Source organism: Stigmatopora nigra, chromosome 3 (assembly GCF_051989575.1).
Source record: "Stigmatopora nigra isolate UIUO_SnigA chromosome 3, RoL_Snig_1.1, whole genome shotgun sequence".
In the NCBI taxonomy this organism is placed as follows: Eukaryota; Metazoa; Chordata; class Actinopteri; order Syngnathiformes; family Syngnathidae; genus Stigmatopora; species Stigmatopora nigra.
This window is the reverse complement of record NC_135510.1, coordinates 8,416,727-8,434,560: the sequence shown is the minus strand read 5'-3', so window position 1 is coordinate 8,434,560 and position 17,834 is coordinate 8,416,727. Positions and strand designations below refer to the sequence as shown.

The following is a 17,834-nucleotide window of genomic DNA, read 5'->3' as shown; positions in this document are numbered from 1 at the left end:
TCAATTACTAGGGAAAGGCCAGGCCAGGGGACATCACCTAACCTTCACCATCTGTTAGGTTCAAAGCGGCTGCACTCGGCCAGTCCGCCTGTCTCGCGCCACCCCCAAAGCCCCCCCCCCGACCTTTCCACCTAGGCCGCATCCGACACTATACGCTACTAACCCCCACCCCCCCTTTCCCCGCCATGATTGGCCAGTAAGCTCTTCTCTGGACACAACTGGGAAGTGCATGCGCACAAGGCACATTAAGAGAGAAAAGGTTATGTCACGCTCCTTCAACAAGATATGAATAATCAAAAGTACGCAAGCGCGCATGTCATCGCAGAGGTTGAGTCTATGTTTTTCAAATAACAGCATGAATTCAAGTAGCGTAATCAAATGTAGAATGACAGATTTAATAAACCAGAGGGTTTGTTTGTTTAAAATATCTTGGATGGTCCAATCTTTAAGAACAGGGCATTTAAATTGGAAATCTTAACACGAAAAAGCAACTAAATGATGCAGACCAGTTTATCACTTGCCAACAACAATATTAAAAAATGTTCAATTCGGTACTGAAAAATATATTTGATGCCAACCCATTAAAAAAAATAAAAATTAAGAAAAGATATACTCAGCTAACAAAGTCTGACCATGTCAATCAACCAAAAATATAGCAATGTAGTAGGTCTAAACTTTCATTAAAAATGGAAAGAAGTGTCTCCTAAAAAGTACATTTCATATTTTTGAAAGCTACAGTAGCATTATGCCAATTTTCAAAATGCAAAAGGGCAAACAAATGTACTGCAATACAACTGAAAAAATATATGAATTAATCCATATAAATGTATCTCACAAAGCTGTATGCAAATTGTACCGATAAAGATATATGCATGTTAATTAAATTTGATAGTGTTAAAATATACTTAACTACACTCAAATAATTACACTTTTGCGGTGAAACTACAGATAGATTAAACAAAAAATATATATATATATATATATATATATATATATATATATATATATATATATATATATATATATATATATATATATATATATATATATATATATATATATATATATATATATATATATATATATATATATATATATATATATATATATATATATATATATATATATATATATATATAATAAATTGGATTTCAATGGATTATGCTACAGAAAAAAAGTTTTGTTATTTTTTTTAGGTCTTGCCAAATGCCTAAAAAAAAGTTCCAGCAGAAAGATAGACCGATTATCTTACTCAAAATTCAATTTTCATCACAGCCAATGTATTTAATTTGTCAGGCTTTCACAATATTCTTTTACAGAGGTAAGCGATCTGATTTTTTTTTCCAGCAATATTTTCCTAAATTGTGTTTATGAATTCCTAAATGAAATATTCTTCCATTTCAAGCATTGATTTTTAGTCCACACAGTGTGCATCATTTGGTGTTGATTGTTGGGCTTGTGCTCAACTGGGTGCCATTTTAGGTTGAATAAAAGATGCCTACGTGAGAGATCCTTTTAGTGCCTTATAGTGAAATATAGTTTTTTAGTCTTTGCTTACCTGTGCAGGCGGGCTAACTTGTCTTTAATTAAACATTCATCTATATTTGAAACTGTGCTTGTGAAATATTCACAAGCTCTTATTCCAGCAATGGCAAACGCACCTCTTAATAATGCAGGCGCTGTTTTCTGTTTGTTTCCATCCTGTGTGTTTTAGCGGCTCCACTGTGTCCATTTGGGCTTTGCAGCCTGTCTGCCCACTCAGAGGCCCCCAATGGCAGGTCATCTGGCTTTGAAAATAACTTTTAATAAGGCTGCTGAATAATAGATGCGCTGTTGGCTAAAATCAAGCAGGGAGGAGAGCGGCTGGGGACAGCGGCTTGTGGAGACAGACAGTGCACAGGGCCCAGACACTCTCCTCTCCATCATCATCAACAACCTCCTACCTCAGCCCCTCGCCAGACTCCCTAAGGTCAGAGGTCATGGACTTGACCTTGCCTCCCCGACAGAGAATGCTCATCTTGATTTGAGCTATAATTTGGGATTTATTCAAGAGGAGAGGACCCCATCTCAGACAGCTTTATGTCTCATTATATGTGACTTGATTTTATTTTTTTAAGCTTATCATTACAATCAGGATTTTTTCTCTGGAGAGAAAAAAACATGCTCATTTCCCTAAAAATGTTTTTTTTTAAATACGTTTGTCTTTGCAAATGTTTTTCAGCCTAGTGCTAACGCAGTCAGAATCTGCGAGCGACAGCTAGCCAAAATGCAACAATAAAAAATATAAAGTATTCACACACTGAGTGCAAATGCATATAGACTATATAATGATGCATTTTATATAAATTTAAAAAGATACACTCACATACATACTAATATATGTAGATATATCTATACACACTTACATATATCTAAATAAAAAATAATATAGACAAAGAAATGTATGAATAGATCTTATGTACGAGATTCATATAGTGTGTACATACATTAAATATAAATAAATGAAAATTAAAACAAAAATGTGTATCAGATGAATATTTTTTTGAAAAACTAAAAACCCAAAATTGTGGGTCTATTTTTATCTTTATAAAAGCTATTAAAAATGAAGGTATTTTCTGCCATGGTAAAATGCTGAAATATAATGCTGTATTTTAAACACAGCCTGAATGTGTGTTACATTGATTCATGAGTATCTAAACTAATCAAAAACATTTCACATCAGATGAAACACGGATTTACGTACATCTTTTATGCCTCTCTGCTTTTTCTCTTGCATTGCAGGGGAAAGTCGTATTCTAATTTTCCTGCAGATCTTTCTCTAAAGAGAACATGCTTGCAGCCTATATAGCAGCTAAGCTTTTCAAATGCGTGTCACTTACAGTATAAAGTGGAGTGATAGCTTTCATATGCAAGCTAAAAAGACTGATCATTGCTATATGCGCCTCCCACTAAGTGGGTCCCTGTGGAGGACAATTTGGGAGAGATTTTCGCCTGATATGAAAAAAGCTCTGCATGCATTAATATTACATTACAAGGCAGAGTATCACACAGAACCCCTTCTTGCATGCAGCCAGGTATAGAAGAGCTTCTCATTGACGTCTCCTTAACATGGCCACATAACTCCCATCAAAACAAAACTAGACATTATCTTTAATTTATATTTATATTTATTTATATATATATATATATATATATATATATATATATATATATATATATATATATATATATATATATATATATATATATATATATATATATATATATATATATATATATATATATATATATATATATATATATATATATATATATATATATATATATATATATATATATATATATATATATATATATATATATATATTTATATTTATATATATATATATATATGTGTGTGTGTGTGTGTGTGTGTATACATATACACATATATATACATATATGTACACATGCATACATACACACACACACCCTCACACTTTTGAATACAGACAAATATAGTTGGCTTTTATTTAGGATGCTATTCAAATGGGCAGCAAGGGCAATAAAACGCATATATTTAGGTCACAAGAGGAACGAGACAAATGCCGCAGGAAAGGCTGCAAATGTAGCACGCATGGTGACACACCCACGAATAGAAACCCATGCGCGTGCTCGAGACTGTGGCAGGTTCGTGCACGAATTGTGTTCTTGTCTGTTTTTTTTTTTTTTTGGGAGACAGTAAAACATAAGAGCTTCATTGGGCAGCTCTCGGTCACATGCTTGGACATCTGACGTCCTCACTGACACTAAAACATGACCATTCACACATTCACAGCGAGTCTTACCAGTATATATATAAAATGTACGTCTGATGCTGTCAATGGCAGGGAATGAGTTAATTTCCTTGAAAAAATGGTATATTAAGGAGACCAAACCCGAATTGTATTTCTGTTTTAATTCATTTTAAATGAAAGTATTTTTAACAAGAATTTTATCAAATCATAATCGTATTTAGTCATTAAAAATATGTACAAACCTTTACAAAAAAATACGAACAAAAAATATATATACCAAATAGTATTTGAATATCAAATATTAATTTGTTGCCTCTAAATGACCCAAAATATGATGCCAGAGGTTCTGTTTTACATTTCTTTTTGTGTGTCTATCCCTATAAAGGGTTAAGTGTGCGTGCCCACAATCGCGCGTGTGACAAGATGCGCCTCTCGGAGCCCGAAGCGTGCGTGCGTGTGAGCGAGCGAGCGTGCGTGCGCGAGTCCGAGCCAAAACATGTCCCCTCTCATTTGAATGTGAATGCCGCCTGTATCCACGCACAGCCCGATGTCAAACACACACACGCGCCATATGTGTTTTTCAATTAGTGCCACCCCCTCGTGCCAAGTTTACGCCCACCCATTCAAATCCTAATGGGGGCTAATTGGGCATCATAGCGGATTAATAGGCCCCGTTAATTGGCTCGCTGCGGACGGGGTGGGGGGCACCAGTGGAGGAATTTGGCAAGCGAGGTGATTGGGAGTGACATGTTTATTTCGTCTGTTTAGCATTCATCGTATTCAATTAGGACACTTGTTTGAATAGATGCATAATTAGGGCGATTACTGCAACAGGCAGACAGATGAGAATGGAAAGGAAACATGCTTTGATCGCTAATTTTCTTATTAATTTCGTTATGACAATATTGGGGGGAGAAAAATAAACATTTGTGTTATTCATATAGTAGTGTTGCTGCAAAGGCCTTGCAGATGCATATTTGCAAATTCCCCCGTTTAAAATAACAACAGAACATGTGCAGCATTATATCAATATAGGTATTATTTAAATGAAGTAGGTTTAATTAAATGATCGAGCAGTGTGGTATATATCTTAAACCTAAATTGTTTATATTTTGAACGTTATTTAATTGCATTTTTGGATCCTTAGATTTTTATAATAGTAGCCTTCACCCTTTAAAAAGCAAGCATCAATTTTTGGTCATTAAAAAAAGCAAATAAATAAATTAACTTTTAAAAACTGTCCACCTATGTGGACTTTATATTTCGGGTCATGTATAGACCATAATATTAACATTTTTAACGTGTGGCCGATTCATGACCCACAATGTATCGCACAATTATTCAACTTAATTATTAATCATTACTTTTTATATAACTTGTTAAAAATAAATAACAAAAATGAATGAAATGTTGATCAAACGAAATTCAAAACTGAAGAAAAAACATTTTAGTTATGGCCCCCATTAATAATCAAAAACGAATTAACAAAAGAATGATTTAACTCATCCCTGCCAATGAAAACTATTCATACTATGAATACTCTTCTTTCAGCCATTGACGGGATAATGAAATTACTGGTCAAAATGAAGCACAAACAACAAAATTCCTTTTTTAGAGGAGCATTCATGACATCATGGTAATAGCCACGTGTAATCTAGAGGCCTTACACAGGCAAAAGTGATCCGGGGGAGACAACACAAATAGAAACATCGATGCAGGATGTAAGCATATCTACTGCAATGAAGCCCCTTTGATCAACAATCAATCAGCATTTGTGAAACCAAATCCAGTCAACAAAACTACAAGTGCACCCTGACGAGAAACGGGCTCCATTTTGCTTCTGATCTTTACACGTTACTCTTAAAACTGTATCTGTATAGCTATAGGCCTGTAAAGATGCGTGGCAGTCCAGTCAAAATGCATTTTAAAATAGTGTACTGTTGACATCAACAGGGAAAGCTTGGAATTTAAATGGTCAAATTTGAAAAGTCAAAAACATTCCGTGCATGCAGCCTGTGTATAGACAAGGGACTGCGACTTTGCAACAGCCACGTGGAGGCATATGGCTCTCAGATGACCGCCCACCGGCCAGACCCCTACCTTCCTTAACCCCTTTACAACCCCCTCAAGCCCATCTCAGTGAAGTTCAAGGTCTGAGCAGTCAATGACTGGAAAAGGAAGCTTGTCTAGACACTCTGTCCCCTTTTAGAAGCACTACAAAAATACTTTATATTGAATTCATGTTATTTTGGATTCCTAAACTCTCAATTGAGTCATCATAAATTGTTCATTTGAATTGGTGAATTAGGTAAAGAAGAATTTATATTTAATTATTTTACATAATTTGCATATAATATAAAATCAAAGAAATAACTCGGTCATGGTTTAAAGCAATAATTACAAAGGCCCTGCAGTCTACTTTGCATTTAAATAAAGTGGTCACGATTTATATTTGAATTCATTATTAAGTAGCAAAATACACTCAAAGCTAAAATAGGTTTGATTTTTTTTCTAGAAAGGAATACAAATACAAACGAAATCAAACTAATACAATATATAGTTAGGTAGTCTGAATTGATTTTACCTTTGTAAATTATACATAATACGGTATTCAAATGAATATAAATAACTAAGTTCTTAAAGGAACCACTTAAGTTAAATAAACTTTCAAATATAATTCATGGAAATTAGCCCTGCCATTGACTCGCAACCAAGTCAGGGTGTCCCCACGTCTGGTGCCCGTAGTCCGCCGGAATAGGCTCCAGCACCCCCACAAACCTTGCAAGGATAAGCAGTTGAGAAAATGAATAAATGAATTTTCATTAGCAAACAAAGCTATCAACTTGACTGGCCCAACATTTTCTGATGTTTTAAAAATTATTATTTCAATTTGCTGATGTTCAAGTTAACCTTTTGTTAAATTTAGCATACTATTTGTCTATGTACAAGCACATATTGAACTGACACTAGTATAAACGCAAACAAAAATACACTAGCACATTATAATTCACACACACTGCGTATATTTTGGAAAGCAAAATGCTGATCTAATATAACGAAACAAAAATGTGTCTATAGCCCAATGAAGAGCTTTTTAAATCTTGAAAAGAATGAAATTCTTTCAAAATGACGACTGAGGACAAATAGTAAGCCTGAGGAGCTGATGGAGGAGCAAGAGCATGTTAGGTGGTCCCAGGTGTGTGTAATGACATCAGAAGGGCGAGACACCCCGCGTACACTCGCTACAGGAAGAGATCCAGTTTCCTTTAGAAGATCTCTTCACGAGAGCCGGGTCATGGCCGGCGGCCTACTCCCGACACGTAATTGCTGATATTGATTATAGGTTATCATATGCTGTGGGCCATTTGTAAGATAATGCTGCAGGGGTTAATTTGTCAGCCATTAACATCCTGCTAGGCAGGGATATGAACATGTAAATTAAGTTTAGAACAAGTTCCAAATGGGCCACTTAGCTTCATCTAATAAAGGGAAATGGATTTAAGTGAGACAACACCTTCCATGACGGCAGTTTTAGGCACATTTGTAAAAAGTGAACCCCCCCCCAATGCTTCTTATAGGGCAGGACTTGCAATGAATTCCAGTGCTGACCCCTCAGAAAAAAAAATATCCGCCTCATGGAAAAATGAGAGTGGCATTTCTAGGAAACGCCTTTTCCTTTTTTACCAATCTGCGAAGGAGCCGCATGCAGGCGGAACGCAAGTCTGTCAGAAAGCATGAAATGACCGCTTGGAAACCAAGTGGCACTTTGAACTTTGCAGCTGTTTCCAGTATTTGATTTCTGTGGCTTTAGCGTTTGACAAAAATGTGGCGGAGTTGTACGTCACAGCAAAATAAAGCTTAATAAACGGACGCAAACAACACAGAGTGACAATCAAAAATGGACATTGTCTATAAGTGTGAGGGTCTAATTTGCATGTTTAGTAAAGTTTATGTTCACAATCAACAATTTATACTTTTTTAATAGCCGGTTTACTTATTCCTTCAGGCTAAGTTTGAATGGGGGCTCTTTTTATGATAATTAGGATTTTTTGTTGCCTCAAAATGTGCAAAAAAACTCTTGGGTCACCGACCTGGTGCAAGTCCCCAAGGACCACAAAAGTACATCTGCATCTGTTAGAAATAGCTCACCAGTAATTGAGCATTGTACATTTTGTAGAAAGTGTAATTTTTTTTTAAATGTAATGCCAACAGTGAAAAAAAATAATAGAAATAGTGTTGCAAATAGCATATATTTATGTTTAACATAAGTGTCTCAAGTGAAATGTATAACCTGTTATTGTAAAAATGAATATGTTTTAACTTTGACAGCACAAATATGTATACAACAATAAAAAATAACAGTAAGGGATAATTTGAGCAAATCTGCCATTTTAGAAGTGATTATCAAACGGGTGGCCCTTCCTGTTATTCAAAGGGTTTCCAAAGTAGTTCAAGGAACCCTGACTTTGAAAATGATGGTTTTAGGCTAAGAAAATCATTAGAAGCTCTTACATAAACACTGACATTTCCAGCCCTTGTGCTGGGTCACCATAGCTCGTCAAATATGTTTGCAGAATTTCAGCAATCACCCCAGGGCATAATGCAACAAAAATGTTGAAAAGCCGTCAGACAGATTTAACTGCCTTGCAATCATCGCGCTTATTCACACATTGCCTTTTCTCTCCCCACCCTTTCTTTTCTTAGCATGGAATCGCACATCAGATACACAAAAATCACAGAAGAGAGAAACGCAGTAACCTTTGAGAGAGTCGATCAGAGGTGCGTGAGCACCCGGTACAGCCCAAAGCAGTAAAGACAACCCACTTGTACTTCAAAAACATGACATTTGCCACCTCAGAGCACCAAACATGTCTCTCTAAGTCTACACCTGTAAACCAGCAAACCCACACAATGTAGATCAAGAGCTTTCCCTGCTCAAGCAAACACTATTAAAAGTTACACAGTAGCCTGCCTCTTATCAGTGTGTGTATGTGTGTGTGTCTGAGATTGAAAGAGAGAGAGAGAGAGAGAGAGAGAGAGAGAGAGAGAGAGAGAGAGAGAGAGAGAGAGAGAGAGAGAGAGAGAGAGAGAGAAGAGCAATAGAGAGAGAGGGGAGTGGAAAAAGTGTGAGTGGGTTCTGTTCAACCAATTAGTCAGTCAGCAAAACAGAGTTGTTGCAAATCATTTTGAAAAAATTAAAGAGGGGGGCTCGGCCCAAATACCTGTTTGCAGCTCAATGGCGATGGGGTCAGACATCCTCACAAGTTGGTGGACCCTTGTGTTAAATATCCCCCCAGAAGGATGCCGCTGGCTGTTGCTGCGTCCTCTCTCGTGAGTCAGCCGTCCTACTGTCCAACGGTCGGAAGATGGAGGTGAGCGGGAGAAGAGAGAAGCAAAGAGAGGGAGTCAGATCCAGCGCTGGGCCCGAGTGCACCGCGACTGGCCTACGTGAGATTGATCGCGCGAGCTGAGGCCTCTGCGGCGAAAAAAGGGGGGGAACTGCGGGCCGGCCCCACGCACGCACGCACGCTTCGTCACGTGCACACGCGTACATTTCGCCCAAGCTCTGTTAGCATTGATGCTAAAGCAAAAAGAGGAATGAAAAGTGCATCGCGTGTTTGAATGTCAGCATCCAAGCGGATGGAGGCCCTCATTTGCATTTGCCGACGACCGCCTGGACATCTGCTCACGTAGGGCTAATGTGTGTCAGCTGAACACGGAGAAGCAGATAAAAAAAAAAGGTCAAAAGTCTGGCATGGCAAAGGGCCGAGAACAGTCATTACACACAATGAACTAGGAAAGAGATTCATGTGAGTGGCTGGAGTGAGGCTGAATGGCCCCCGAAAGCTTTCGGGGGAACTGGTGCAGGCTAATCTCATGAATGCCCGAGACACAGATACACACCACACACGCCATGTATCTAATGGCAAACAAATGAACAGTCTAAAATTTTAAAATATCAATGATGGTGATGCCTTGAGCTACGATTGTCCCAACTCCTCAGAGAAACGAGCTGTTGTGCAAACGATTAATACTAGCTTGGAAGCAAACAGGGAATGCGAGCAGCAGTTTAGAATAGAATACTATAGAGTACAAATCCTAAAAAAAAGATTGACGTTCCCCACAAACCAGCATATTTGAGCTAACAAAAATAAAAGACACCTTCAAGCAAGGTGTTTGAAGCAAGCAGCAAGACAACTAGACTGAAAAAGTTATTATGCACTGAGCATAGATTCTTTATCCTCTCACAAAAAAATATTACTATAAACCTTGACTGACCATTACAATGCTTAAAAATCTGGCGGATACCTTTAATTCTTTATATTTTTGGCTGCAGAAGGTGTCTAATCAATTTTGACAAGTGGGTGGGGGCGGGGGTTGATAGATGCCAAACCTTCCACCATTAATGGCAGGGAAACATGATTACTCAATGCCTATCATCCCAATGGATGAAATGGATTTTATGTCCATTGCTGTCAACGGCAGTGAATGAGTTAATTACTGGATGTCAATCATGTACTTGTTCTGAATAAAATTGATAGTTATTTCCTCATTTTAAAAATATGACAGAATTGTTTTGGGGTGGTGGGGTGCTTGGAACATATTTCTGTTCATTTTAATAAGTAAATTTTGAGATTCAATTAAATATTGCATTGTCAGGCGCTACGGTGCATGCTTAAGAAATGCCTGGATTTACCATTACTTATTTCAGCCTAATTTTCTGATTTTAATGAAATATTTGACTGCAGCCATCCATTACAAGTCAAATAAACATGAGACCAGGGAGATATAGGCGGCAATGATGATGTTGAAAATCAATTTGCATTGCATTAAGCAAATATAAAGGCCTCCGGTTGAGTTCTCTACAGCTTAGAGAAATCACATTTCCCAAATCAAGCGTCCCCATTCAGCCATCTTCTGCTGGCTGTCTAAGTCTGCCTGACCCAGTATGCAGATTGATCCAGATGGACACGGCGCCCAGACCTCCAGTCCCCCATAGACCCTTTGGCTGAACTTGACTCACAGCACTACAGATGGTATTGAGGAAACGTCACCTTTGGTGAACCCTGGCCTGTGACATGCTCAACCCGGCTGCACCAGCCACTATCCTGTTGCGGCCTTTGCACATTCCCAGCAGCTATCATCACAGATACCTGATCAATACTGGGGAATTATCACAAAAGACTTCCTCGGACGCAGTGTCAACAAGCATGTGTTGACCACAGAGCATGTTTGTGATCTCTGGGGTAGAAAGGAACCAAGTGATGGAACCTTATAAGAGGGAGAGCCCCTTGCAGAGCCTTGGGGGAGGATTTTGTGGCTTTCACCACCTTACCAAAATCTTTTTTTAAGTCAAAAGCATAAAAATGCCAAAATGTATTGCCAAAATGTATTGCCAAAATGTATTGCCAAAATGTATTGCCAAAATGCGAAAATCAATCAAGAATGACAAGCTAATATTCACAACAATTTAGAAAACTTTATATAACTCTATAAGGACTGAAAATGTACAAGATTTGGGTGACTGATGAGGAATCTGCATAAAATACCACCACTATAAACTGATGAAAGACCACATAGAGTCGACAAAAAATACTCATGAAAGAAAATAATTGTGTATTTGGAGTTAAGCTCTTTCTATGATATATTGATTAATTAATTAACTAATTAATTAACTTAATGTAGAATGGCGAGACAGCCCATCTTGGAACTGGTTTCATCAAACAGCAATCCACAGAGAAAAAAGGTGGATTGAAGGACTGCCTTATAAATTATTAAGGTTAAAATCTCACTCGCATTACCCAGCTTTCCCCCCCTTCTGTTCCATTTTCTTCCACCTTTTATTTTTAAGTTGAATTTTGAAACATTTATATCACTCTGTTTCAGGGTAAACGAGCTGGGGGAAGATTTTCCATTAAAAATAAAAGTTGAAGAGATAAGGAAAGGGAAGTAGTACCCATCTTGGTGCGTTTTGGATTTTAGTCATCTTTAATCAATTCTGTGTTTCTGCACCAGGGGGGAAAAAGCAGCAGATGAAACAGCCAAGACATTTTTTTTCTCCTCTCAAACCCTGTCTTGGAGGTTGAGAACTAAAAAGCAGTGTAAAAAAAAATTACATTCTTACATTTTATTGTCATTGTTACCGAGTCCTTGCTCATCCTAGCTTTTGTTAGATGGTTTAAGTGAATTTCCATCTTATTTTGAAAAATGAGGCATTAAATATGTACTTTTTCCGAGGTCAGCTACACCTGAATAGGGAATTCAATGGAGAAAGCGGTTGCATTTTAATGATATTTTATGTATACCAAAGAGGACTTTATTCTCTGTCATCATCTCTCTCTACCTCATTGTACCTGCTTATGCCCCTGTTTATGATAGAAATAGCATTTATTCTTGGTGTGGGGGTATTCAAAAGCTCAAGTCATTTAAAAGAAAAAATAAACTTTTTAAGCACCCTGCCGGTGGTCTTTTGAAAAAGGGTTATCCAGATGATGGCTATTAGTCAAAAACCCTGTCTGTTTTAACGAAGCCATGGGGATTAAATTTATTATATTTTTTTTAATCCTAAAGTGAAATTCAAACATATCTTTTAGTATCTGCAAATGTTTAACTGTTTACTGATTCACTTTATTGGCTGCCACTGATGATGCTACAATTCCAATCCATTTTGAGTGGTAAAAACTGCCAGCTAAAATGTGATTAGCCATCCAACAGCTTCAATGGCAAACAAGGAAGGATATTAACCAGGCTTCCTAAGCCTGGTGGGCCGCCAGGCTTCTTCTTGACCGCTTAACAATTTATACAAAATCAACCCGACCAATGAGATGTTGAGACTTTTAACACTTTGGGATGAGGGTTATTGGAAACCATGACCACATTGTGTTTATATTTGCATTCATTTTATTATTTTTGTCCAAAAATAGTCTAAACTTTGTGAAAATAAGCATTTTATACTGTCAATTTATATTACACAAAGCACAGAAAGGCCATGAAGACGCACGGTTTCCATATTCAGGACAATGACCAGAAAATGCTATGTCTCAGAACGGCCATCATAACTATGGGATAAGGTCACAGGTCACATGGCCCAGTAGGACCCATCAAGATTTCAGAAATAATGGAAGGCTCATCTCTTTGGCCAGCAGATACCGCAGATCTCGTGTGCATTTTGCGGTTTCCGACTTCCTTATTTGTGATGCAGATAGGATCCACAGGGCTCACCATGTGGTCATACATCCTAAGTAGTGTGTGTTAAAATACGCTCTTAATAAAATATTTCTGGGGCAGCGCAGAGTTGTGCTCCCCATGCTCGTTAGAGGTCTCCGACCAGCTTGATAAGTGCAGCTCTGCGCCGTGATGATTTATTAAGGCTGGGAGAAGGGGGAGGGCCAGCCCGGTCCAAAGCGCCTCAGGACACTCCAACCGCAGAGACATTTGAGGGTAAAGGCTCGGAATAGGGGGCGCCTCTGAACAGATTTACATCATCCAAGATGCATTTCCAAATGAATTATGGAAGGCCAAATGAAATGCATCAGTCTCGCAAATTTTACTTCGTTTTGTAGGCCCAGATCTTTTATCTACTCTCGCTTCCTTCTGATGCGCTCGTCTGCACTGCCGTGAGGTAAATTCATGGCCATTTGGTTCTTATAGCAAGCGACTAATGGATGGGCAGGTGGATATAACGGATGATGTTGAAAAATAAATGAAACCGTATTGGTTAGATGTGAGCAAACAAGTCTGACTAATTGACAGGTTCAGCTTAAAGTAGTTTCAGCAGATCCAAGTGGGAAAATGATAGAGAAACACTTTTTTTGGTTTAAATAGGTCAGGTCCTGTTTAACAGACTACAATAGCATATTAATCCAAGTGGCTATTTTTTGGTAGTTTCGAATAATGTAACCTCAAAGACCTGTTGTCCATATTTTTGGATTATGTAGGAAACATTTTAACATTTGGTGTGATTTACAGTAACCAAAACGTGATGTCCACAAATCTGGACACTAGTTCTAGATTACAATGAAAAAAAACATGATTTAAACCCTGAAAACTGAACATATCAGAACTAAAATCATCAAGTTTTTTCCTGTATACATAGTGTTTGAACAGGTGCGAGCTGCAGTACCCAGCAGTCATCATGAGAGAAGTGAGTCTTGAAGACATCTGCACAGAGAAAAGCTTGGTATCCTCTAACAGAGGAAACAGGCTTAGTGGTTGGTAGATAGATCGTTTTTCCTCCTTGCCACAGTTAATTTTCAAATCTCCAACATCCTATGGCTGTCTGTTTTTCTTCTTGTTTTTTTTTCCTGCTTTCATTCTTTTCTTTTAAAATGAAACTAGAGCTGGGGCGTTATAGTGATAGATGGCTCAGCGCTCAAACACTTTATCCAATCCGGCGCAGATTTCATCCAATAAAGAATCACTTGTGCACTCTCAAACTAAATGGAAGTCAGGCAGCGGAGAGAAAGGGTCTGCCATGTGTTTCTGTGCTGCGAAAATCAAATTTTCGTAAAGCTGCCGCAGCGGTGGCTGGCGGACAAGGCGGCAACAGCCATGACTGGCCGGGGCCGCAAAGTCGGCACACACAATTTAATCCATCACGGAGCGCTTGACACCATATCAATCAACCTTTCATCAGCATGCTCCTCCCAAAATAAAAAAAAATAGAATATTTATATTCGGTCACCTTTGAGTGAGCTGATCTTACAGCGCACTGACCAATGAAGAGAGACGGGAATATCATTATAAAGTCAAGCTGTAACAAAAAAATGAATGCTCTGTTTCAGTATTTGCAATATGGTGAATATACAGGGCCCCATTGGATGCCCTTGAAAGTATAGTATCGTGGTATTCCTGGGCCACATTTGGGATTACGATGTCCAGGGAGATGCTCATTTTAAACAATGGTGACAGACGTCCAATTCATTTGAATGGTTAGGTATGGCATTGCATGAGCACTGCCAGCCCTCCCGTGCAAAATAGACAAGACATCATTCAATCACCCTCAATGGCAGTTCAGGAGTTAAATATAATGCAAAAGATTAAAAATAAATCAAAGTATTTGGAAGTTTTCCTAACAATTTTAAAATTTGAAATTTGGCCTATTTTTTTAAAAGGAGAGATTATGGTAAGTGTATTTGAGAGAGACAAAATGGACAGAATTGGTTACATTGTACATGAATAAAATGTAATAAATGTTGAACCCTGAGTATTGGAACAAAAAAATAACTAAGCAAACGCCCATAGAAATGATGCATATCATTATCTTCAATTGCACCCCAATTTTCAGTGTTCAGGGCATTGCAAAGATAACAACCATTTTCTCCTCCATGTCAGCAAAAAAAATACAGAGTATTTCAGCAGGCATTCATCATTTTCTCACAAAGCTAGACTGTGATCAATATTCAACCGTGTTGATGTTTTCATTAAACACAATGGATTATTTACACTTTAGATCAGCTTTCCGAAAATGAACATTACTAGCTCGAAAAAAAATTCATGGGTCGACAGCGGCATCAGAAAGCATGGCCCACAAGTCATATATTTTGACAGCAAGATTACTTGCTGATAAATTTGGAACAATAATTTGTGGACATAAATACCTACAGTATAAATCCAAAGTTTGTACCAGGCTTTAAAATTGTTTATTTTAGTAGTAAAATTGGATAGGTTTAGCATGGGGTTATTTGGAAGATAGTTCAGAATGAAATCAGAGGTATTCTACGGTACGGCATATCCGCACCTTCATTTTCATAGCTCGGAACATGGAAAAGAATAATGAAGAGAAGTGTGGTTGTACTTGTGGGAACAATTTTCTTTAGAGTTTTAACAAGACAACAGTTATCACTCACAGTCTACAGGTGTGGGATACAAATATTACTATTCAATTTGGGCGTGGTGTTATAGCAGCAAAGAAAAAAATATTAGCAGCTCACTAGGTAAACTTTAACGTTTGACACCTGCTCCAACACCCTTTATCAACTCTCTGCCTCCCCCCCTCCCTTGGCAGTCCTTTGTTCCGAGAATACAGTCCCTATTACCCCCCTCTGTATCCCACAGGCTGTGGCTCCAGTGGCCTATGATTTATAATTCATAGGGGCCGCTTTTATATGGGACCTTAGTCTACCTGATACTCTGCCACAGGCCCCGTCCAGGGACGGGGCAAGGGAGGTTGCTTGTTACGCCTTGTACCGGCGTACAAACATGACACTTGTTTATATGAAGCATAGACTCCCTATGTAAATTGGACATAGAACAGGTAATAGTCTTGTTTTATTGCCATTTCCTTTTTTGGACCAATGCATAGATTAAAAGATTCTCAGTCCAGTGAGCTAAAGCCTCGACTTGTTCGCAGCCCTGGGTGAGCATGTTCCTTCCTGCGGGCCACTGTAAAGCTCAGTTCTCAGAGTGATCCATGTTCCCAATCCGCCTCACTCAACATAGCATAGAGGTCTTCACTCTTGGCCCTGGGTGTTAAAAACGCCAGTAAGGCTCCAAAAGCCCAACAGATTGCCTTTTTTTGGGAGACACACCATCCACCCGTGTCTGTGTTGTTACAGACGGAAGGAGACCGGACCAGCAGCAGCTCAGATGACAAACCGGCAACAGGACAACTTGGATCAAAATGGTATTGTTGTTGTTAGATGCTCCTGAATAATTATCTCACCCTCATTTGCTCTATTACATTTCAAAAGAGGCCAAAGCATAGGGTTTGATGTCAAGGAGTAGAGCATGTGGTTAAACGCGAGGAGCACAGGGACTCTCATCACCACCACTGTTATATCACCTGCTGAGTTAACCTAATAAACAGCCAAAACAGAATGGAAGATGTGCCGCCCTTTATGCGAAGCTCGGGTAAGGGAGATGGTGGTTAGTAGGTTAGATTGACATAGCAAAGAGCTCTCAGTCAAATCAGCGGGTTGCCCCTGGATTAGTTCAGTTGTTGCACAACCCAGTGCTCCATAGAGATCATTTACGCAATTATCGAGAACAAGGCCGGCCTCCACGGCGAACAGCTCACTTCAAAGGCCAACGCCAGATGAACGGTTACAGCACGCCAGTCTATTTCCATACAAGTCGCCCCTCCCTCGTTGTTCGTCTTCACTCTCTATGCCTGCGGGCATTTAGACTGTGCTAATGAACATAGGGCCCATTCCTCAACCAAACACACACACACACACACACATATATATAGCGACTGTATGATTAGAAGTCTATGGTGCACAAAGAGAAATGCGTCCAAGTGAAGGACAAGTAAGGCTGTGACACTCCCGCCTCCTCAAACGGGCTCCATTGCTTGTATGAAATTGACTGGCTTTAAGGCTTCTAAACTTGATGTCTCTTGTAGTTTATGAAGCTGTTTGGGTGTTGCCGGGTGGGAGGGGGGCATCACTTTCTGTACAAGTATATGTATTACATATTGCTGAGCCAAAGAATATTGAACCTTTTCTTTAAAGGTCAGCTCTAATTCAGGGGTGGCTGGGTTGGGGTTTAGCCTAATATTCGATTAAACAGTTTTGTGAAAAAAATATACAGGAAGTAGTTTTGCAATAGATGGACAGATTTTGAATACATAGCATTTGGAATGAATACAATTTTCCGTTTCTAGGAAAACTAGTAAAACTCTGAAAAAAAATCTAGGAAACCAAAGACCCTTACTCGTAATTCAGTTAACAGACACAAGCTCACTAAGCACTGTGTCACCATATTTTCTAATCAGAAGGAGCCATGTTTGATTGTAAAGATCCGAGATAAACATACAAGCAACAAGATCCTCCCTCTTGGGTAGAGTTTCTAATAAGGCACAATAAATTATTCATCTTCCAAAGACTTGCCTTTTTCAAAGTGTTTATTGATGCAGTAGAGACAATGTCATGACGCTGACATAGATATGGACGCTGCCATCAAAGTTGTGACTACAACGCGGGGTCGAACGAGAGTTGGCCCGGGTCACAAAGCCAAGGAGAAGTAGGCAGCAAGTATAATGAAAGCCTGACCATCAGCAGCAAAGCTGATCGATCGGCTCTGAAGATGCAGACACGAGCGCCGCCAGATCATTTA

The 17,834-nt window shown here is 38.6% G+C and overlaps 1 long non-coding RNA gene across 2 annotated transcripts in view; it reads right to left on the bottom strand.

Moving 5' to 3' along the window:
- The window catches only part of LOC144194836 (uncharacterized), a 181,353-nt gene that overhangs the window by 75,540 nt on the left and 87,979 nt on the right, over positions 1 to 17,834 (bottom strand). For both annotated transcript variants that reach the window (XR_013325998.1, XR_013325999.1), the window contains exon 5: positions 8,999 to 9,124. This is a non-coding gene — a long non-coding RNA (uncharacterized LOC144194836). The remainder of the gene's footprint in view (positions 1 to 8,998; positions 9,125 to 17,834) is intronic.